Source organism: Macaca thibetana, chromosome 7 (assembly GCF_024542745.1).
Source record: "Macaca thibetana thibetana isolate TM-01 chromosome 7, ASM2454274v1, whole genome shotgun sequence".
In the NCBI taxonomy this organism is placed as follows: domain Eukaryota; kingdom Metazoa; phylum Chordata; class Mammalia; order Primates; family Cercopithecidae; genus Macaca; species Macaca thibetana.
In genome coordinates this window covers 113,208,665-113,232,201 of record NC_065584.1, presented here as the reverse complement: position 1 = coordinate 113,232,201, position 23,537 = coordinate 113,208,665, and the positions used below count along the sequence as shown (strand labels likewise).

Here is a 23,537-nt window from a genome sequence, read left to right as displayed (position 1 = left end):
TGCCTTGGCCTCCCAAAGTGCTGGGATTACAGGCATGAGCCATCGTGCCTGGCCTGTATAATTCCTTTTACGTGTTACTGATTTGTTTTCCTCATATTTTAACATCTGTATTCATAATACATATCCATTTATAATACTCCCTTGAAATACCTTTGTTACATTTCTATTAGAGATCAGGGTAGACTGTCTCATGAAATGCATTGCGAAGTGCTGTCTTCTCCACGTTATTTGTGTCATTTTTAATTTTTTTGAACTATTGGTAATAGATTGGTATTCATTTTTTAAAAGGTTTGGACATATGCACCAGTGAATCCTAACAACAAACACGTGAGCTTGGAAGGAGATTCTTTTCCAACTGAGCCTTCGGTTGAGAGCCCAGCCCTGGCCAACAGCTAATCTGGATTCCTGACCCAAAGAAACTGTGAGTAATATATGTGTGGTTTTGAGGGAGTAATTATGTGGTAATTTGTTACGCAGAAACTAATAAGTACCAGATAGTAAATGTAATGTGGCATCCTGGATTAGATCCTAGAACCAAAAAATGACATTACTGCAAAGCCTAGTAAAATATGATAGAAGCCTGTACTTCAGTTAAAATTTTAGTACCACCTACAACTTTGTTTTCCTATGTTTACTATAGTTATATTAGATGTTATCATTTCCAGATATCTGAAAGATGTATAAAACTCTTTGTACTATCTATGAATATTTCTGTATATCTAAAATTGTTTCAAATAGTAAAATGTGTAGATATTATTTGGCACAAAGAACACAAACCATAAAAAATAACCTGATGCACAGGAAATGAATGGATGTGAGGGAGGGAACAGCATCCCGTCATTCTGAACACAGGTTGCTTCAGGAAGACAACCTCGAGCTCCAGGGACTCTAGTCATCTTTCTTCGTTGCCATCAGATTGCCTATTCCCCACTCACCAATTTGAGTGTCAGTAACCACATCTTCAAAGATAGATGCTTGTGCCCCACATACCCCAGAAAGCCTCACTTTCAGACTCTATTTTGAAGTGAATCTGCAGGATCCACTAAAAACTTATTGAAAGACATGACTGCAGGATGTTAGAATCCAATATTAAGAAATGTCAGTGGCCAGGCGTGGTGGCTCACGCCTGTAATCCCAGTACTTTGGGAGGTCGAGGTGGGCAGATCATGAGGTCAGGAGATTGAGACCATCCTGGCTAACACAGTGAAACCCCGTCTCTACTAAAAATGCAAAAAATTAGCTGGGCATGGTGGTGGGCGCCTGTACTCCCAGCTACTTGGGAGGCTGAGGCAGGAGAATGATGTGAACCTGGGAGGCGAAGCTTGTAGTGAGCGGAGATCATGCCACTGCACTCCAGCCTGGGCGACAGAGCGAGACTCCGTCTCAAAAAAGGGAAAATGTCAGTGATAGGAAATATAAACTGTATTTCTGAATTTAGGAGAGTGTTTTTTCTATGTACAAGTATTCTTTGTTACATGCTCAAAAGACTGTTATACTTTCAAGTCTTTGAGAAAACTCTGTGAAAATTGTTATTTTCACTTTACAGACTGAATCATGAATTATTTGGGACCCTGTAGCCTGTTGACATTGATATCATGGAATTATATTGTCCCTTGCCAAACCCAAAAGTCACAAAGTAGATATTATCATGGTCGCAGGTGAGCTGGCTACAAAAAAAAAAAATTATAAATATGCTAATTTAGGCTAGTCCTGCTTACAAAGACCTATATATGAATCTCTATACACAAGGGTTTTGGCAGGTGAAGTCATGTGTTGATATGGTCAGGCTTTGTGTCCCTACCCAAATCTCATCTTGAATTGTAATCCTCAGGTGTTTAGGGAGAGACCAGGTGGGAAGTGATTGGATTATGGGGGCGGTTCCCCCATGCTGCTCTCATGAGAGTGAATTCTCAAGAGATCTGATGGTTTTATAACCAGTCATTTTTCCTTCCCTGACACATGCTTGCTTGTGCTCTCTCTTTCTTTCTGTTTCTCTGTCTCTCTCTCCCCCACTCCCTGTCCCTGCCTCATTCACCTGCCATCGTGTAAGATGTAGCTGCTTCCCCTTCAGCATGACTGTAAATTTCTGGAGGCCTCCCCAGCCATGTGGAGCTATGAGTCAGTTAAACCTCTTTTTTTAATTAATTTATTTATTTATTTATTTATTTATTTTTATAAATTACCCAGTCTCAGGTATGTCTTTATGGCAGTTTGAAAAGAGACTAATACATATGTGTTGTATACAAGTGGAGAAAAAGAGATAGAAAAAACAAAAGAACAAGCCGTATACAACATATACTCAACCCTCCATGCCGTGTTCCAAGAGATGGAGACAGGCTGAATGAGGATTGTGCATATGTGCTGGCTAAAGGAAGAATCCCACTGCAGGGAGGACTGTCCACTGACCTGCCACCAACAGCTCCCAATTCACGGACCGCAGCAATCCGATTGGCAGCACCAGGTAGTGTCCAGGAAACATACCTAAAAAGCCTGCAAAGCCGTGTGAATGCGTACTGCACTCCCTAGAGATCCGTAAGATGAGCATAATTCCTTTTAAAGTCTGCAATCATGGGGTATATTCTCCACATCAAATCAATAGTGTCAGTGAGAAAACTAGTTCACAACTTAGAGTCTGGAGTGAGAGATACAGCTGACCTGAACCACATTTCTCATGTCTGAGATCAAGATAATAAGAGCTGTTACTTAGGCGCTGTTATTTGAGTATTTGTATTTGTGAAAATCCTTAACTTCTCCAATCTCGTATCTTTACTCTTTGAGATATAAAAGGCCTCATTTATACTTCCACATCTTAACACATGGAGGATTACTTATTTTAAGTGGATATATATTAATACTTTAATGACTTGTGAAATCTCCTTTTACTCTTCACTTCAATGCATATTTTAAAATCCGGCCAGTCGCAGTGGCTCATGCCTGTAATCCCAGCACTTTGGGAGGCCCAGACAGGCAGATTACCTGAGATCAGGAGTTTGAGACCAGCCTGACCAACGTGGAGAAACCTCATTGCTACTAAAAATACAAAATTAGCCGGGTGTGGTGGTGCATGCTGGTAATCCTGAGGCAGGAGAATCACTTGAACCTAGGAGATGGAGGTTGCAGTAAGCCGAGATCGTGCCATTGCACTCCAGCCTGGGCGACAGAGCAAGACTCTGTCTCAAATAATAATAATAATAATAATAATAATAATAATAATAGTAATAATAATAATCTGTCTTGATGTATATACTGTGAACACTCTACCTTACCAAAGTATGGATCAAGAACAAAAAGACCAGAGTGGAAGGCCATAAATGAGACACAAGAGATCTGGGCAAGGAGTAGTCCCTCAAACTGGCAAATCAAAATCAAGCAGGTGTGAGATCTCAGACTTAACAGAAAAAAACCAATGGACACAAAACTGTACTGACATGATGTTACATGATACAGTGTGTTGCACCAAGTCCCCAAACAAAACCTCTGACAGCATGGAAGATATGATTTGCCACAGTATACTAAACTACCCGATTTCACACAGATGGGCCTGGCCACAGCAGTTTTCAAAAAGTTATCATTGCACACAGGCCAAACTCTTACACCACATCATGAGGCAAGTGCCCTGCGCTATGCACACCCGAGCCTGTTAGAAGTTAAGAGTTCAGTGAATAAATGGCTCCTATCTTTGAGATCATGACTTCATGTTCACTTAATTCAGTCTTCCTGGAGCCTAAAACTCTGGGTAAAATTTTAGTCATAATTCTGAATCATGAACTATATGAGTTTCTTCTTTACTCAATACATTCACGAGGAAATGGGAAGACCAATTCCAATATCCAGGTATCTCAAAGTAGAGTTGAACAGAGTAGCCAGGGGACATAGCAAAAGGTTTAACGGGAACCACGATGCATACATATCTGCAGTGGCTTATCATGAGGTGACTTGCAGGTTCATCAGCCTCATGATTAAAAACATAAATGGAAATGAGCATACAGAGACACACACAAATATTATAGGTTGGAAATTGAATTTAGAATGAAGCTTAAAAAGACCATTATTCATATCTCTTTTTTTTTTTTTTTGGGGGATGGAATCTTGCTCAGTCACCCAGGCTGAAGTGCAGTGGCGCGATCTCAACTCACTGCAAGCTCTGCCTCCTGGGTTCACACCATTCTTCTGCCTTAGCCTCCCGAGTAGCTGGGACTACAGGCGCCCACCACCACACCCAGCTAATTTTTTTTTTTTTTGTATTTTTAGTAGAGATGGGGTTTCACCGTGTTAGCCAGGATGGTCTCGATCTCCTGACCTCGTGATCCACCTGCCTCAGCCTCCCAAAGTGCTGGGATTACAGGCATGAGCCACTGTGTCCGGTCTGTTACTCATATTTCTAAAATAAAGGCAGGAATGATCAATATAAAGCTTTTTCTATGTCTTTTTTGTTTTCTTCAACTTTTATTTTAGTTTCAGGAATACATGTGCAGGTTTGTTACCTGAATAAATTGCACGTCACTAGGGTCTGGTGTACAAATGATTTCATCACTAAAGTAGTTAGCTTAATACTCGATAAGTAGTTTAGCTTTTTGACCATCACTCTCCTCCCACCCTTCCTGTCAAGTAGGCCCTGGTGTCTATTGTTCCCATCTTTGTGCCATGCGTTAAAAAGCTAACACTTCAAGGAAAGCGTCTAGTAGCTCTTTACAATTGTGTCTTCCTCCTTAATTGATTTTTTGAATGATAGTTTTTAAAAACTTCTTTGCACTTAAAACAGGAACACAGCCATGATGACTTAACATGGAGAAGTGGGCAGTCGCAGAGAAAACGAGTGTATTTCATTCATGCTGTAGTGCACACCGTCACGTCTTTTCACAGAAAGGCATCTTGAATCTGATAGTGTTGAAGCGCTATTGGCCAGAAGAGAGTCATAGTGAGGTTGTCCTCATGTACACTGACATGAACTTGGTCTAAAAACCTCCCATTGATATCTTCAGGTGATATCATCATCATCAAAACTTGCAGAAGGGATGTCAGGAAGTTGGAAAGATAATCTCACAGAGAGTAGCGTAGGAATCCCATCAGAAATGCAGCATCACCAATGCTTTTGTTTAGTACAGATGATAGTAATATGGGGTCAGTTATTGGCAAGATGGGTTTAAAAGTGATTCAGATAAGTTTTGCCTCAATGGGAGAAATTTTAGGAAAAAAAACTTTAATGTATTTTGCCGGTGTTTCATCTCCTGAAATCATAAGAATTACATCAGACAAATATCCACATGTATAGAAGTTGAAAATAGTTGAACTCTTTGTGAAAAGCTCAGTTTATATATATATATATGTGGGAGGATTAGGATCCTTTGATAAAGATATACTAGATGTGAGCACCATCAGAGCAAGAAGAATGCTCTTTTATGGGTACTTTTACCCATATTTTATGGGTGCTTTTGTTCTAAATTGGTAGATGGAATTTGTTTTCTCAGGTATGACAGCAGTCGGTCTTCGAACTCCAATGGTGTACACAGATAATTTCAGTGACCAATTTTGGTAAAAAGAAGAAAAAGTACCCATCTATTTTATTACAGTGTGTCATCATTTAACTTAATTTCACTGACTATAAAGAACAGCCCAAAATTTCATGCAAACCAGATAGACAGTGGTGTTTATGTAGTGAAGAAGAAAGGAAAAATATGTCTCAAATTTAAAAACAATGATAATTTCTAGGGAAACAAATAGAAAAACTTTCATTGGTTTCTTCTTTTGGTGATAATTTTGTTCTGCTCTTTTAAATAGAAAGCTTTGCTTTTTTATTTTTATTTTTATTTTTATTTTTTTTTTTGAGACAAGGTTTCATTCTGTCACCCAGGCTGAGTTCAGTAGCATGATCATAGCTCGCTGCAGCCTCGACTTCCCAGTACTCAAGCAGTGCTGCTGCATCAGGCTCCTGAGTAGCTGGGACTACAGATGCACACCATGATGCTTAACTAATTTTTGATGTTTTGTAGAAATAGGGTCTTACCTTGTTTCCCACAGTGGTCTTGAACTTCTGGATGCAAATAGTACACCCCCAAAGTCCTGAAATTACAGACGAGAGCCTCCGCACCTTGCCTCTACTTTAGTTATTTCATAATGTAATGAGTTTATCAGCCACAACTAACAGGATAACATAGAAAAGGCAGGTTAGTGTTTACATGGGGTGGTTCATCTACTTAAACACATCATTTACTTCATTTCTAAGGCCATCCCTTCATCCTCAAGCTTGGTGCAAGATCACTGTCATGAACGACCTATGGTTTCCCATTGAGGAATAAGATGAAAGGGTGAAGACCAAGTTCATTCAAATTACTCGATTGTGCTTTTGCCTTTTATTTACGCGCCGCTCCTGTAGTTCTGTTCACCGTGTTTTAGTGGAGTAATGATGACGCCACCGCCCTGTCAGTATGGATGCTGGCATCTATGCTGTCTCGCATCTTTACCATTAGATGTGGAAAATGGCTTGACAAAATTCAGCCACTGCATTCTCCGGACTGTGAGTTCCCTCTTCTCAACTGAGTGTGCCTTCCACAATTTATGCTCCAGCACAGCCTGGGAACTCCTAAAGCAGTATCCTTACTTAATAGTAGGTCTCAGACCATTTTTCATATTTCTCACGTATTGCCATCCTTCACTGATGGACGTGTAGTGTCTGGAATTCATATTCACATGTAATTCATCCAGTTTTTTTGTTTGTTTTTACATGTGGCAAGCCATGTCTAATCTCTGTTAGTTGTTCCACATCTCGTTTCATTTTTCCTGGAATTACTCAGACATGATTCTTCCCCAGTTAAGTGGTTCTACTTGGCCATGTGAAAGTGAGTGAGGACAAATGTGAGTCCAGCACAGTGAGCACGGCAGACAGGGGAACTGGCACTTGTAACATTAAAGAAAAGTTAAGAATTGGTGAAATGTGGCTGGGCAGAGTGGCTCACGCCTGTAATCTCAGCACTTTGGGAGACTAAGGTGGGCGGATCATCTGAGGTCGGGAGTTCAAGACTAGCCTGGCCAACATGGAGAAACCCCATCTGTACTAAAAATACAAAATTAGCCGGGCATGGTGGCGCATGCCTGTAATCCCAGCTACTTGGGAGGCTGAGGCAGGAGAATCGCTTGAACCTGGGAGGCGGAGGTTCTGGTGAGCTGAGATCATGCCATTGCACTGCAGCCTGGGCAATGAGAGTGAAACTCTGTCTCAAAAACAAACAAAAAAAGAAAATGGTGAAATGTAGTTACCAATAAAGATTTGGAAATATTTATCAAAGGAGCCATATTAATAGAGTTAATAGAGGTGAACAAGATTTTTCTTGGTCTCAGAGGCCAAAACTGGGAAGGACAGAAAAGGAGCAAATAGATGAGGTAGAAGCAGCTGGGTCAATGAGAGAGCTCTTCAGTGTATTGAGGTTGGGGAGGCTGGAGAAGAGGCTAAGGGTGAATTAGGATTCAGATTCTGTCCTGAGAACAGAAGAGAGAAAAACAACAACAACAAAAACCAGCTTTATCTTCAAGTTCAAATCCTTTTCAGATAGAAAGAGACTTGAAATGTATTGGGAAGTAGACAAGAATATAGGTGAGAAGTTAGATTTGTAAATTTACTTGTAGAATTCAATATAAAGCAGAATCTTTGTGTTGCTCTATTACATGTGTGGGGCTCATAGGGGAACAACAAAGACAAAGTTTCCCTCTTCTCTGATATTTCAGTTCAGTGGGCACTGAGAAAACTTAACAGAAACTAAACTGTAGGTTTCGTTCTGAAGAACTGCCCTTGGGAGCTCAGAGGACAATTTTCAGGCCTGGGATGGGATGGGTAAGGGGAGCCTCCAGGAGGAGCATTGGAGGAGATTCTGGAGAGTAAGGAGTAGTGAGTCCAGCAAACAGGGGAGGGACAGAGAAGAGGAAACAGTGTGTCTGTGGCACAGGCCAGGCCATGAGAAGAGCACAGTGGATTAAAAGGACCGCTGGGATGAGAAATACGTGAGGAGGCAGGAGCTGGAAGGGCAGACCACGGAGGGACTGGGTAATGATCCAGGAGAGATGTTTCTCCTTGGACACACACATGTTCACATGCCTATGACTCTGTATGTCCTTGTGATGTTTCTGTGTCTCTCAGATTGTAACATATCACATAAATTTATTCTATCACATGTCCCCTGTTACATTATATTTGTACTAATTGTTACCTGTGAAAGTTTTTTACTGGTAGATTATTTGTACTTAAATGATTTGCTATCTTAGTAAACAAATGAAATTACCCATGTACATTTGACTTTGGAAACTAATATAGGTACACCTGCTTCCTTTGGTTTTTGTAATCATGTTATATTTGTTGTACCCAGTCACTTTTAGGTCATATGGGTCTTCATATTTAAAGCGGGTTTCATATAGACAAAATATACTTGGGTCTTTTTGATTCACTCAGTCTTTTATTTACTGCATTTAGAACATTGACATTCAAAATGATTATTGATATAGCTGGATCTAAAATCTATGAAATTTGTCACTATCATCTAGTTGTTTATTTGCCTTTGTTCCTATTTTTTTATATTTCACTCATTTTCTACTGTGTGTTGTTTAGATGAGCTTTTTTTTTTTTTTTTTTTTTTTTGAGACAGAGTCTCACACTGTCTCCCAGGCTGGAGTGCAGTGGCAAAATCTCATCTCACTGCAACCTCCGCCTCCCGGGTTCAAGCGATTCTCCTGCCTCAGCCTCCCAAGTAGCTGGGACTACAGGTGTGTGCCACCACGTCTGGCTAATTTTTGTATTTTTAAGTAGGGACAGGGTTTCACCATATTGGTCAGATGGGTCTTGAACTCCTGACCTCGTGATCCACCTGCCTTTGGCCTCCCAAAGTGCTGGGATTACAGGCATGAGCCATCACGTCTAGCCTAGATGAGCATTTTATATGAATTCATCTTCTCTTCTTTCTTAGCATTTCAGCCATACATTTTTAAAACTTTTTTTAGTGGTTAACCTAGGCAATAAAAACTTTTATTTTTCATATTCTTAATTGATCTAACAAATAATAGTCTGTTAAAAATAATAGTAGTACCAATGTATTAAGTATGCTTAAGTGTCATACATAAATTAATATGTATATACACACACACACACACACACACGTGTGTATTCGTCTATGTAAGTGAAATGAATGACTGCAATTATACAGGGGATAAGAGAAAAATTAGGATTCTTCTGTTGTTATAAGTTGTTCACACTACCTGTCAAGTGATAGGCTGTTATTTGAAAGGGGGCTTGGATTATTTGGAAGTGTAAATTGCAAACTCTAGGGCAGGCTGTTGGTCCAAGAGCCTCAGTTCCTTGCTGGCTGTTGACCAGAGACTGCATTCAGTTCCTTCCCACGTTGGCTTCTGCCTGGCAGAATGAGCCATCCAAGGGGAGAGAGCTTGCTAGCAAGAAAAAAAAAATCACACTTTTATGTAACATAATCACCCATATGATATCCCATCTGCTTGCATTATTCTATTGTATTAAAGCAAATCACATCTTGTGCCCAAAACTCACAGGGAGATGATTCCAATACAAAGTCGCGTAAACCAACAGGTGGTGATCATTTGGTACCATCCTAGGGTACCTGCGATATCAGGTCCTTTCTGAGGTACAGCAGTTTCCCAGTATTCAGTTATTTTTCAGACAAAGAACTGGTCAAATATTTTGTAGGATGCATCACAATGTGGATTCATCTGATGGGTTCTCATTATTTGAATAGAACTACAGATCAATTGGAAAACCTTTATTTATTTAAATTGGAAGACAATACAAACTGAACAATTTATTATTTAGAAAAACAAACTTAGCCATAAAAATAATATAGAAAAATGTGGGAATGACAAAAAGGAAATTGAAAATAATAGTAACCTTCATGGGGGTAAAAAAGACTGTGGAACTGGGGAGATGAACATTTGGGGCATTGACAATATTGATAATATTCTGTGTATCAAGCTTGGCAGAGAATACTTAGAGAGGAAAAAACTTTTCTGTTTTGCATTAGCTTTGGATTTGCAGAATAGTTGCATAGTCAATACAGAGCGTTAATATATAGGCAACACAGAGTTTCCATTATTATTAACCTCTTACATTAGTGGGAGGCATTTGTCACAATTAATACACCAATATTATGCATTCTCATTCACTGATATACACACATCCACATATTAACCAGATTTATTTTTTCCTTTTTTCACTTGATGTCCATTTTCTGTTCCAGGAACTCTTCCAGGATAACATATCAAATTTTGATATCACGTCTCCTTAGGCTTTCTTTGTCAGTTTCTCTGAATTTCCTTGTTTTTGATGACATTGACATCCTCCTTTTGGGATTTCCATGATTATTTTTTTCTTACAGTCAGACAGGAGTTCTGGGTTTTAGACAGTAAGACCACAGGGGTAAGTGTGATACTCATGACATTATATCAGAATGCTGTATCAACTATTGATACTAATTTGATCACCTAGATTAGGGAGTTTAGGTCAGTTTCTCTACTCTAAAATTAATATTTCTTCCCCTTTTCCATGCCATACGTTTTGGAAAAATGTTACTATGCATAGCACATACTTCACAAGTGGAGAATGATGCTCTACCTCCTTGGGGGTAGGACATCTACAAATATAATTTGTATTTCATTACTATAGGCAATTTACCTATTCTCCAGCATTATTTTATATTTATTAGAACATATGGAATATTATGCAAATAATACATATTTATTTCCACTGTAATTATACTAGTTTATTGTGTTATTCGAATTGCTCTAGTGTTGGTCATTAGAAGGTCTTTCAGTCAGCTGCTGCTTTACCACTTTGAAATACCCACATCATTGCTGTTTGATTTTGTTTGTGTAGTTGGTTGGTCGGTTGTATTTAACTTTTTCTTACTTTCTGGCACTACAAGGTGCTTAAACGTAATAGTGTTGATTCCCTGTCCAACCCAACCATTAACTATTTCTCCACAAACTCCTAGTTCGTTTTTTGGTGAGTGGCATTAGAAACAAAACTCGGGGGAGTGGTGTTCTCATTTCTACTAGGGATTTATTAATTCTCTGCTTTGTCATCCGACAAGGTATGTGTGTGTGTAACTCATACTCACATATGTATTTGTAGGTCTACATTGCTCCATATGTATCTATGTAAAGTTAAGCATGAATTCTTCCTGTTTCTAGCACCCATGATGAATTCAGTACCACATGAATCCATCTCCCCATTCCCACTACTTGTATGTAACCTCCCATGTTAACAGTGAGACGGTTGGGCTCCTTTGTATAATTGCTGAGTCCAAAATACATGCAAAGTGGTTTTAGTATTGGTAATTCATACCCCCACGGGAAAGAATATTTCCAACTAGAGTATTTATTTACAAATACTTTGACATTTAGCCTAAGAACTTCTATTTTTCTAAATTTCTTAGGTTTGGTCTCCTTTGCCCCCACTTCTTTCCATGAGGTTATTTCATTTATTTGTTATACATTTATATTATTTTGACTGCATTCCCCCATGGGATCTCCTAACCTATTAAAAGATATTTAAAATTCACATTTATATAGGTTTATACTTTTTGATGTAAAATTCTACAGGGTTTGTAAAATAGTATAATTAACATACCGTTGAAGTATCACAGAAAATTATTTCACTGCACACATACAAAAAGTTTCTATTTCACCTATTCAACCTTCCTCTCTCAAGCACCCCGTGCTTTTTTTTTTGTTGTTGTTTTTGTTTTGTTTTTGTAGACAGAGTTTTGCTCTTGTTGTCCAGGCTGGAGTGCTGGAGTCCAGTGGCACAATCTCGGCTCACTGCACCTTCTGCCTCCTGGGTTCAAGCGATTCTCCTGCCTTAGCCTCCTGACTAGCTGGGATTATAGGCATGCACCACCACATCTGGCTAATTTTGTATTTTTAGTAGAGACGGGTTTTCATCATGTTGGCAAGGCTGGTCTCGAACTCCTGACTTAAGATGATCCGCCCACCTTGGCCTCCCAAAGTGCTGGGATTACAGGCGTGAGCTACCATTCCTGACCTCAAGCCCCTTTTAATCACTTACCTTTTTCCTAACTGTATAATTACACCTTGTCCACAATGTCATATAAATGTAATTAATTACACAGTATATACTTTTTTCAAACTGGTTTCTTTCACTTAAGAGTATGCTTTTAAGATTTGTGGGCCAGACATGGTGGCTTATGCCTGTAATCCCTGTAATCTCAGCACTTTGGGAGGCCGAGGCGGGTGGATCACCTGTGGTTGGGAGTTCTAGACCAGCCTGACCAACATGGAGAAACCCCATCTCTACTACAAATACAGAATTAGCCAGGTGCGATGGTGCACACTCAGCTACTCGGGAGGCTAAGGCAGGAGAATTGCTTGAACCCGGGAGGCGTAGATTGCAGTGAGCCAAGATCACGCCATTGCACTCCAGCCTGGGCAACAAGAGCAGAACTTTGTCTCAAAAAAAAAAAAAAAAAAATTGTGAAGTGTATCTCTTGATAATATAGATTTGCATTTTAATAAATAAGTACTAATAATAAGTTGAAGATATTTTCATGTGTTTTTTGGACATTTGTGTGACTTCTTTGGAGAAATGTCTGTTCACACACTTTACTTATATTGAGTTATGATCTTTGTTTTGTTTTGTAACAATGTTTTATATATTCTCGACAACAGACCCTATCAGCTATATGATTTGCAAACATTTCTCCCATGTTTGGGTTATCTTTATGGTGTACTTTGAATCACAAAAATTTTAAAATCTAATGAAGTTCAATTTATCTATTTTTTTTCTTTTCTGACTCGTATTTTGGTGTCTATCCATTATTTCACCTAAGCCACGAAGATTTATTTCCATGTTCTCTTCTATGGGATTTGTAGTTTCAGCTCATACATATGAGTCTATGGTCTATTTTGAGTCAGTTAAGTATATTTTGTGAGGGAGGAGTCAACTTTCATGCCAATATCCGCTTGTCCCAGTAATTTTATAGAAAACATTTTCCATATTAAATTACCTTGGCAGCCTTGAAAAGTCATTTTTCAGTAACTGTAAGGATTAATTTTGAATACTTTATTCTATTTACATGGTTTTTATTTACATACTTGTGTGTTTTGTATACTTTCCTCTGTTCTACCGGAAGCTGGGAGCAGCCTGACAGGATGTGTGGTGCCCAAGTCTGCACAGTGAGGTGGGGAGTGAGGGCCGCAGGCGGAGGGCGAGGGGCAGGGGGCAGGGGCAGAGGGCAGAGGGCAGCGGAGAGGCCCAAGCCTACAAGGAAAGTGAGGGCTGAGGACGGCGGGAGGACTGCAGAGGGAGGCAGGCAGAGTGAAGGTGGCAGGCAGACAGCAGGAGCGAGTGGGCGCCAAGAGTTGGGGGCAAAGCCCACACGGAGAGAGGAGTCAGAGGGCGAAGGAGGGCAAGGCTGACACAGGACTGTGGGGGCGGCGAGGCCGGGAGGGGAGCTGAGGGCGGCTGTCTGCAGGGTCAGAGGCATTGGGCTTGCAGGGTCGCTTTTCTGCCATCTTCTGCTTGTTCCCAAGGTGGTGCCTGCCAGCGTCGTCGTCCCTGTTTGTTCTCCTACAAACCTCAGGATTCTTCCATGTTTCCCAGACCTAAAGGTACGTTTAAACTGCTTGCTTTCTATCACATATGTGTGCCCTTTTATATTATGGACATACCAATAGTTATTTACCTAGGTTTTTTCTTTTTGAATTATTCATAAAGAACTTACTAAAGTGGCTGGGCACGGTGCCTCACTCCTGTAATCCCAGCACTTGGAAGGCCGAGGTGGGTGGATCGCCTGAGGTCGGGAGTTCGAGACCAATGTGACCAAGATGGTGAAACCCCCTTTCTACTAAAAATACAAAAATTAGCCGGACGTGGTGGCGGCACCTGTAGTCCCAACTACTCGGGAGGCTGAGGCAGGAGAATCGCTTGAACCCGGGAAGCGGAGGTTGCAGCGAGCCAAGATCATGCCGCTGCACTCCAGCCTGGGTGACAGAGCGAGAGACTCCATCTCAAAACAAAACAAAACAAAAAACAAAGTTTTTATTTATTTATTTATTTTTATTTTTATTTTGAGATGGAGTCTCGCTCTATCGCCCAGGCTGGAGTGCAGTGACGAGATCTCGGCTCACTGCAAGCTCCGACTCCTGGGTTCCCGCCATTCTCCTGCCTCAGCCTCCCGAGTAGCTGGGACTACAGGTGCCCGCCACCACGTCCGGCTAATTTTTTCTTTTTTTGATTTTTTAGTAGAGGTGGAGTTTCACCGTATTAGCCAGGATGATCTCCATCTCCTGACCTTGAGATCTGCCTGCCTTGGCCTCCCAAAGTGCTGGGATTACAGGCGTGAGCCACTGCGCCCGGCCCAAAGTTTTTATTTTTAATGAACGTCAATTGCGTGTATGTATGGATTATGATGTGATGTTTTGATTTTTATATTCATTGTGGAAGATTTAATCAAGCTAATTAACATGTGCATCACCTTACCAACTGACCAATATTTAATGGTGAGAACATTAAAAATCTGTTATTTAGCAATTCTAAAATGTTCAGTACGACTTCGGAGCAAATGAAAGTGCCGGCCTCAGTACCCTGAGACTGATCATTTCTGAAGCAAGGGATCCTCATTTCTGAGGGGGTCATGGCTGCATGCCCAGAAGCAAGGTGGGTGTTTGGGTGCTTTGTTTGCCCTGTTAATTTTGGATGCCTCTGTGTTCTGAGAACTAAGATAATATTTGTGTGAATAATCCAGTTGCTTTAATCTTTACTTTGTTTTACTGTTAATTGTCTTACAGCTTTTCTTTAACTGAGTTTGGATTTAATATATTCTTTTTCTAGGTTGCAAAGCTGGAAACACAGATGACAGATTTTTGATCTTTCATTGTTTGCTATGTGTGCATTCAGTGCTATATGTTTCCCCATATGCTCTGTTTTCCTTTCATCCCACAAATTTTGAGAAGTTGTGTTTTCATTTTCATTTAGGTTAGAAAATTAAAAAATTATCTGGATGTTTTCTTTGACCCATACGTTACATGGAAGTGTGGTGTTTAATTTCTATGCATTTTGTGATATTCCAGTTGTTCCAGTTATCCTGCGATTTCTAATTTAATTCCACTGTAATCTGAGAGCTGCATTGTGTGATTTCCATTTTCTTTACATTGTTGAGTATTTTTTTTTGTCCCAGAATGTGATGTATTTTGCTGAATATTCCTACAAGCTTAAGAAGAATGTGTCATCTGCAGTAGTTGAGGGAAGTCCAGGCTATAGGTGTCAGTTATGCCCAGTTGCTTGGTGGTGCTATTGGTGTCAGCATTTCCCTCCTGAATTAGCGCCTGCTAGATCTGCCTATACTTGATGTATGTTAACGTTTCCAACTGTAATAGTGAATACATCTCTTTTTCCTCGTGGTTCTGCTGCTTTCTGTCTCATGTAGTTTACGCTCTGTTGTCAGGCTCATAGGTTTTAAGAATTACATCTTATTGGAAGAGTGGCTCTTCATCTCTATGTAATGCCCTTCTTTATTCCTTACTTTCCTTGCTTTGAAGTTGGCTCTGCCCCTAATTAATATAGCTCCTCTTGTTTACTTTGATTAGAGTTAGTATATTTTGTTTCATTCATTTACTTTTAATTTATTTCACTCTGTATTTGAGTTCCTTATACATATAGTTGTGTCTTCTTTTTGGATTCACTCTGTCAATCTGTGTCTTTTAATTGGTACAGTTAGACCATGGACATTCAAAGTGATAATCGATACAGTTGGATTAACATTTACCATATTTGGCCGGGCGCGGTGGCTCACGCCTGTAATCCCAGCACTTTGGGAGGCCGAGGCGGGCGGATCACAAGGTCAGGAGATCGAGACCACGGTGAAACCCCGTCTCTACTAAAAATACAAAAAAAATTAGCTGGGCGCGGTTGTGGGCACCTGTAGTCCCAGCTACTCGGGAGGCTGAGGCAGGAGAATGGCGTGAACCCGGGAGGCGGAGCTTGCAGTGAGCCGAGATCGCGCCACTACACTCCAGCCTGGGCGACAGAGCGAGACTCCGTCTCAAAAAAAAAAAAAAAACATTTACCATATTTGTGACTGTTTTCTGTTTGTTTCCCTTGTTCATTCTTTCTATTTTGTTTTCTATTTTCTGCCTTTTGTAGTTTTTATTGAGCATTTTATATTATTCCATTTCTTGTATTAACATCAGTTATTGGTTTAATATTTTTATATCCTTAGTTTATCATAAGAGCAAATTTATTGGAAAAATAGGAAAAATGTATTAAATTATATATGCATATGTATATATCTTTTGTATTTGTATATATGTATAGATTTAAGGCTGTGTATGTATGTACATGTATTCTTTTCATGTATATATATGTATATATGAAATGAATAGCAGTAACACAAAGGAATTAGAATGGTTTTGTTGTTATAAGACGGTACCTGTGAAGCAATATAGTTGTATTTCAAAAGCGGCTTGGGTTAGTTTTATTTTTTTATTTTGATTATTTTGATATCTTTTAATATAATTTTGGTTTTTTAAAAAATTTATCTTTGGGGATACATGTGCAGGTTCATTACTTAGGTAAATTCGTGTCACAGGGTTGGTTTGTTACTGAAACACCAGGGGTTTGCTCTGGGTCCTGCTGCTGGCTGCACAGAAAGCCAATCACTGAGAGGACAAAGTATTGCCAAGGAAGAAGACCTTAATTGGGTGCTGCAGTCTAGGGGATGGGAGCTCAGTCTCAAATCCATCTCCCTGACTAACTAAAACCAGGGGTTTATGTAGCAGGGAAGAAATGTAACAATGTGTAAGAAAACAGTAACTAGGGAGGGTGCAAGGAAGTAATCATGATGAAGGAGGGGTCTGAAGTCTGGGGCCATGATCAGGTTTCAGTTCTTTGATACTTTTTGTGAGAGACTTGAAGTTTGTTTCCTTAGGAAGGAACTCAGATAAAACAAATACAAGTTTCAAATGTTAACAGCAGAAGGGTCAATTTCCATGTTTATCCAAAAATAACTGTCTATGGGACTAATGCCAATTTCAGTTGTACAGATTATTTGATCACCCAGGTGCTAAGCCAAGTATGCAATGTTTATTTTCTGGCTTCTCTTCCTCCTTTCCAACCTTCCACCCTGAAGTAGGCCCCAGTGTCTATTGTTAGACCTTCTTTGTGTTCATGATTTCTCACCATTTAGTTCACAGTTTTAAGTGAGAACATGCAGTAGTTTTCTATTCCTGTATTAGTTTGCTAATAGCCTCAGGCTCCATCCATGTTCCTGGAAAAGACATGATCTCCTTTTTTATGGTTATGTAGTATTCCATGGTGTATATGTACCAGATTTTCTTTTTCCTGTCATTCATGGACATTTAGGTTTATTTCATGTCTGTACTATTGTGAATAGTACTGCAGTGAACATTCACATGCGTGTGGAATGGTTTATATTTTTCTGAGTATATATCTAGTAATGGGATTGCCAGGTTGAATGGCTCTTCTGATTTTAACTCTGAGGAGTCCCCGTACTGCTTTCCACACTGGTTGAACTGATTTATATTCCCACCAACAGTGTCTAAGTTATCTCTTTCTCCTGCAACCTCATCAGCATCTTTTATTTTTTACTTTTTAATAAAAAGCCATTCTGACTGGTGTATCACAGTATCTAATTGTGGTTTTGATTTGCATTTCTCTAATCATTTGTGATACTGAGCTTTTTTTAATATGCTTTTTGACTTTTTAATAAAAGCCATTCTGACTTGTGTGAGGTAGTATCTCATTGTAGTTTTCATTTGCATTTTTCTAATGAGTGATGCTGAGCTTTTTTATATGCTTTCTAATTTTTTCATAAAAGCCATTCTGACTGGTGTGAGATAGTATCTCGTTGTGGTTTTGATGTGCATTTCTCTAATTATCAGTGATGCTGAACTTTTTTGTCATATGCTTGTTGGCCGCATGTATGTCTTCTGTTGAGAAGTTGTCTGTTCATGTCCTTTGCCCACTTTTTAATGGGGTTATTTGTTTTTCTTTGTAAATTTGTTTAAGTTCTTTATAGATGCTGAATAAGTTCAGCACAGATGCTGTTTAAGTTCCTTACAGAGCTTTGTCACTGCATAGTTTGCAGATATTTTCTATTTTCTCCACTTCGGTGGGTTGTCTGTTTACTTGTTGATAGTTTCTTTGCTGTGTAGCTGTTAAGTTTGCTTGGATCCTTTTTGTCAATTTTTGCTTTTGTTGCAATTGCTTTTGGTGTTTTTGTCAGGAAATCTTTTCACATTCCTATGTCTAGAATGGTATTGCCTAGGTTGTCTTACAGGGTTTTTATAGCTTTGGGTTTTATATTTAAGTCTTTAATCCATCCTGGGTTGATTTTTGTATATGGTATAAGGATGGGGTCCAGTTTCAATTTTCTATATATGGCTAGCCAGTACTCCCAGCACCATTTATTGAATAGGGAGTTTTTTCCCCATTGCTTGTTTTTGTCTGCTTGGTCAAAGATCAGATAGCCATAGGTGTGTGGTCTTATTTCTGGGCTGTCTAGTCTGTTCACTTGGTCTGTGCTTGCCTTTGTACAAGTACAATACTGTCTTTTTCACTTTAGCCCTGTAGTATTGTTTGAAGTTGGTCAATGTGATACCTCCGGCTTTGTTCATTTTGCTTAGGATTGCATTGTCTGTCTGGGCTCTTTTGTGATTTCATATGAATTTTAAAATAGTTTTTTCTAGGTCGGGCACGGTGACTCATGCCTGTAATCCCAGCACTTTGGGAGGCCGAGGTGGGCGGATTATGAGGTCAGGAAGGAGATCGAGACCATCCTGGCTAACATGTTGAAACCCCCCACTCTACTAAAAATACAAAAAATTAGCTGAACGTGGTGGCACACGCCTGTCGTCCCAGCAACTAAGGAGGCTAAGTCAGGAGAATGGCGTGAACCCAGGAGGTGGAGCTTGCAGTGAGCTGAGATCGTGCCACTGCACTCCAGCCTGGGCGACAGAGCGAGACTGTGTCTCAAAAAAAAAAATAGTTTTTTCTACTTCTTAAAGAATGTCATTTGTAGTGTGATAGGAATAGCATTGAATCTGTAAACATCTTTGGGCACTATGAGTCAGTGTTAAATATAATATTACCAACTGTAGGACAGTCTATTGCCTGAAAAGCCCATTACTTTTCTGGCTGTTAGCCGTTGGCTGAATAAAGTGCCTTGCCGAGGGGACTTCTCTCACTTGGCTAATAAAATTCATCAAGAAAGAGACATTTCTAGCAAAACCAAAATCATAATCATATATAAGAATCCAAGTCACGTTTATCCACCTTTGCACTATTCTGTTGTTTCAAAGCAAGTCACAATTCCTGCTTACACTAACCCGAATGGGATTAGAAGGTTATGCATTGGAGAAGGTGGGGCTAATTGGGCACTGACTTAGAATCTGCTTGACACATCAGATATTCTCCCATATGAAACAGTGTTTTGGTCTTCACTTGTTTTTCAAGTGACCTTTTTGAAAACTACCAGTCAGGTATTTTATAGCATATCCTACCTACAATATGGCTTTGTGTGATTTCTCATGATTACAGTGGAAGTATGGATGGAATTAAATATAGTCACCTAAGTTTGAAGAGAAAAAAGACCTAAACAATACAGTATTCAGATTTAAAAACTCATTGGAGAATAATTTTAAAAATTTGAAATGACAATGAATTCACAATATAGTTTTAATAAAGTGGTTAAGGAAAACTATGAAATTTTTAATGAAGTGGTTAAGGAAAACTGTGAAATTAAGGAGATGCACGAAGGAGGTATCAACAGTATTGCTAATGATTAATTTTCTTAAGCTTGGGAGTGACATTTAAGAAAATACTTTTTCTCTTTCGGAGGCCGAGGCGGGTGTATCACGAGGTCAGGAGGTCGAGACCATCCTGGCTAACATGGTGAAACCTTGTCTCTACTGAAAATACAAAAAATTAGCCAGGCGTGGTGGCACACGCCTGTAGCCCCAGCTACTTGGGAGGCTGAGGCAGGAGAATGGCATGAACCCAGGAGGCGGAGCTTACAGTAAGCCAAGATTGTGCCCCTGCACTCCAGCCTGGGTGACAGAGCGACACTCTGTCTCACAAAAAAACAAAACAAAACAAAACGAAAACCCACTTTTTAAAGAATAGGTTTGTTTTTTTTTTTTGAGACAAAGTCTTGCTCTTTCGCCCAGGTTGACTGGCAGTGACACGATCTCGGCTAACTGCATCCTCTGCCTCCTGGGTTCGAGTGGTCTCCTGCCTCAGCCTCACGAGTCGCTGGGATTACAAGCATGTGCCACCATGCCCAACTGATTTTATTTGTATTTTTAGTAGAGACGGGGTTTTTCATGTTGGTCAGGCTGGTCTCTCACTCCTGACCTCGGGTGTTCCACCCGCCTCAGCCTCCCAAAGTGCTGGGACTACAGGCATGAGCCACCATGCCTAGCCATTTTTTTTTTAAGAATAGTTTTACATTTACAGAACAGTTGCAAATAGTTTCCAACATACCCCACACACAGTGTCCCTTATTATTTACCTTGTACATTAGTGTGGGACATTTATCAAATTAACCAGCCAATATCATGGATTATCATTAAGTACTATCTACATTTTATTCAGATTTCTTAAGTTGTCACTTAACATGTTAAGTTTACATTTTAGGATCTCATCCAGGATACCTCATCACATTTAGATGTGATGTATTTTTAGGCTCTTCTGAATGTGATAGTATCTCAGAGTTTTCTTGTTTTCGATGGGATTGACATTTCTAATTTGTGGTTTCCCTGATGTTTGTCTCATGATGAGACCGGATTTGTGGGTTTAGGGGAGGAAGATCACAGAGGAAATGTGCCATTCTCATCACATAATATCCAGGCACATGGTATCAACTGGCTTTATCGCTGTTGATGTTAATTTGATAACCTGGAGGAGGTAGTTACTAACAAATCTCTTGTAAAATTACTCCTTTCCCCCCTTTTCATGTTGTATGCGTAGAAAAAAGTCACTATATACAACATACACTTAAAAAGTGGAGGAATCGTGCACCACAGCTTTTTTAAAAAAAATAGATTTTTTAAAAATTGAAGTAGCTTTAGGATTACAGGTGGGTTTTGGTTACATGAATGAATTGTATAGTGGTGAAGTCTGGGGCTTTTAGTGTACCTGTGACCTGAATCATGTATAGTTTACCTCATACTGAGAAGTAAAGCCAGCTGGACTTCCTGGGTCCAGTGGGGACTTGGGGAACTTTTCTTACAAGAGGATTGTAAAACGCACCGATCAGGAACTTTTGTGTCTTACAAGAGGGTTGTAAAATGCACCAATCAGTGCTCTGGAAAAAGTACCAATCAGTGCTCTGTAAAACACACCAATCAGCGCTCTGTAAAACGCACCAATCAGTGCTCTGGAAAACACACCAATCAGCGCTCTGTAAAATGCACCCATCCGCGCTTTGTAAAAGGCACCAATCAGCAGGATTCTAAAAGTAGCCATTCCTGGGGAGGATTGAAAAAAGGGCACTCTGATAGGACAGAAACGGAACATGGGAGGGAACGATAAGGGAATAAAAGCTGGCCATGCCAGCCCCCAGCAGCAGCGAGCTGGTTGGATCCCTTCGCGGACTGGAAGTATTGTTTTTTTGCTCTTCGCTATAAAGCTTGCTACCGCTCCTTGTTTGGGCTCGTGCCATCTTTAAGAGCTGTAACACTCACTGGGAAGGTCCGGTGCTGAGTCCGTGCCATCTTTAAGAGCTGTAACACTTGACTGGGAAGGTCCGCCACTGAGTCCTTGCCATGTTTAAAAGCTGTGACACTCACTGCAAACGTCCGCCGCTAAGGTCAGTGAGACCACGAACCCACGGGCAGGAACCAACTCCGGACACAATAGGTAATTTTTCATTTCTCATTCCCTACCAACTCTCCTCTTTTCTGAGTCTCATGTCCATGATCCCACTCTACGCTCCTGGTTATCTGTAACTTATCTCCCACTTACAAGTGACAGCATGCAGTGTTCTTCTAAGTTACTTCACTTAGGATAATGGCCTCCAGTTCCATCCAAAGTGCTGCAAAAGACTTTATTTTGTTCTTTTCTATGACTCAGTAGTATTTTGTGGTATATCTATATATAGATATATAGATATAAATATATATTTTGTGATATATGTAGTGATACATATTTTGTGAGAGAGATATATATATATACGCACACACATTTACTTTCTGTGCTTATTTCTTGATGGACACTTGGATTGATTTAATATTTCTGCAATTGTGAAATCTGCTGTGATAAACCTGGAAGTGAAGATGTGCTCTTGATATGTTGACTTTTTTCATTTGGGTGTATACCCAGTAATGGGATTCCTGGATTGAATATTAGATCTGCTTTTAGTTCACTGAGAAATCTTCATGCTGTTTACCGTACAGTTTGTACTAATTTACATTCCTACCAAGGGTGTGTATAAGCGCATTCCCTTTTCACCTCATCCACACCAATAGCTATTACTTAGTGACTTGAATAATGGCCATTCTGACTAGGGTAAGGTGATATTATGATTTTAATTGGCATTACCTGATGCTTACTGATGTTGAGCATTTTTTCATATGTTTTTGGCAATTTACAAGTCATCTTTTGAAAAATACCTGTTCATTTGCCTACTTTTTAATGGGATTATTCATTTTTTTATTTTTTTAACTTGCTAAAATAAGGTTTTTAGTTGATAAATAAGTTTAAGTAAATAAGGTGATAAATAAGGTTTTTAGTTTATATACTTTTATGTTTACCCTTTGTGTTATAAAATTCTGTAAGATTTATTCATTTACTTATATATGCGTAAAGTCTGATTTTGAGCTCTCTTTTGTCGTCGTTCTTCATCTTTGTGTAAACAGCGTATTGACCTAGTTAGTGAGAGATTTCTGTTTAACACAAAATTTTTGCTCCAGAGCCCCGGGTTATTTTTTTTGTGTTTGTCTTGAGACAGGGTCTCTGTCGCTAGGCTGGAGTGCAGTGACACCATCTCAGCTCATTGCAACCTTGGCCTCCCAAAGTTTTGGGTTTACAGGCGTGAGCCACCGCACCTGGCCTGGCCATAGCCCTTTTTTTGTGTGTGTGACCGAGTCTTGCTCTGTCACCCGGGCTGGAGTGCAGTGGTGCGATCTCGGCTCATTGTTAGCTCTGCCTCCCGGATTCACGCCATTCTCCTGCCTCAGCCTCTCCGGTAGCTGGGACTACAGGCGCCGCCACCACACCCTGGCGAATTTTTTTGTATTTTTAGTAGAGACAGGGTTTCACCGTGTTTGCCAGGATGGTCTCGATCTGCTGACCTCGTGATCCACCCGCCTCTGCCCCCCAAAGTGCTGGGATTACAGGCGTGAGCCCCCGCACCTGGCACAGAGCCCATTTTTAATTACCTAGCTATTTAATGAAGACAGAGGAGAATTAAAATCCATATGTCTTGGATCTAACCAATAGTCCCAGTTTAACCTTGAAGAAATCGGTGTATTTATAACATTAAAACATTGTT

The 23,537-nt window shown here is 39.9% G+C and overlaps 1 long non-coding RNA gene across 2 annotated transcripts in view; it reads left to right on the top strand.

Annotated features, from left to right (window-relative positions):
• The window catches only part of LOC126957914 (uncharacterized), a 36,699-nt gene extending 14,590 nt beyond the window's left edge, over positions 1-22,109 (top strand). The window contains exons 2-3 of one of the 2 annotated variants that reach the window (XR_007727012.1): positions 289-421; positions 21,675-22,109. This is a non-coding gene — a long non-coding RNA (uncharacterized LOC126957914). Of the gene's footprint in view, positions 1-288; positions 1,099-21,674 lie in introns of those variants that run through there. The other variant, XR_007727013.1, reaches the window with a different exon arrangement.
• The last annotated feature ends 1,428 nt before the right edge of the window (positions 22,110-23,537 follow it).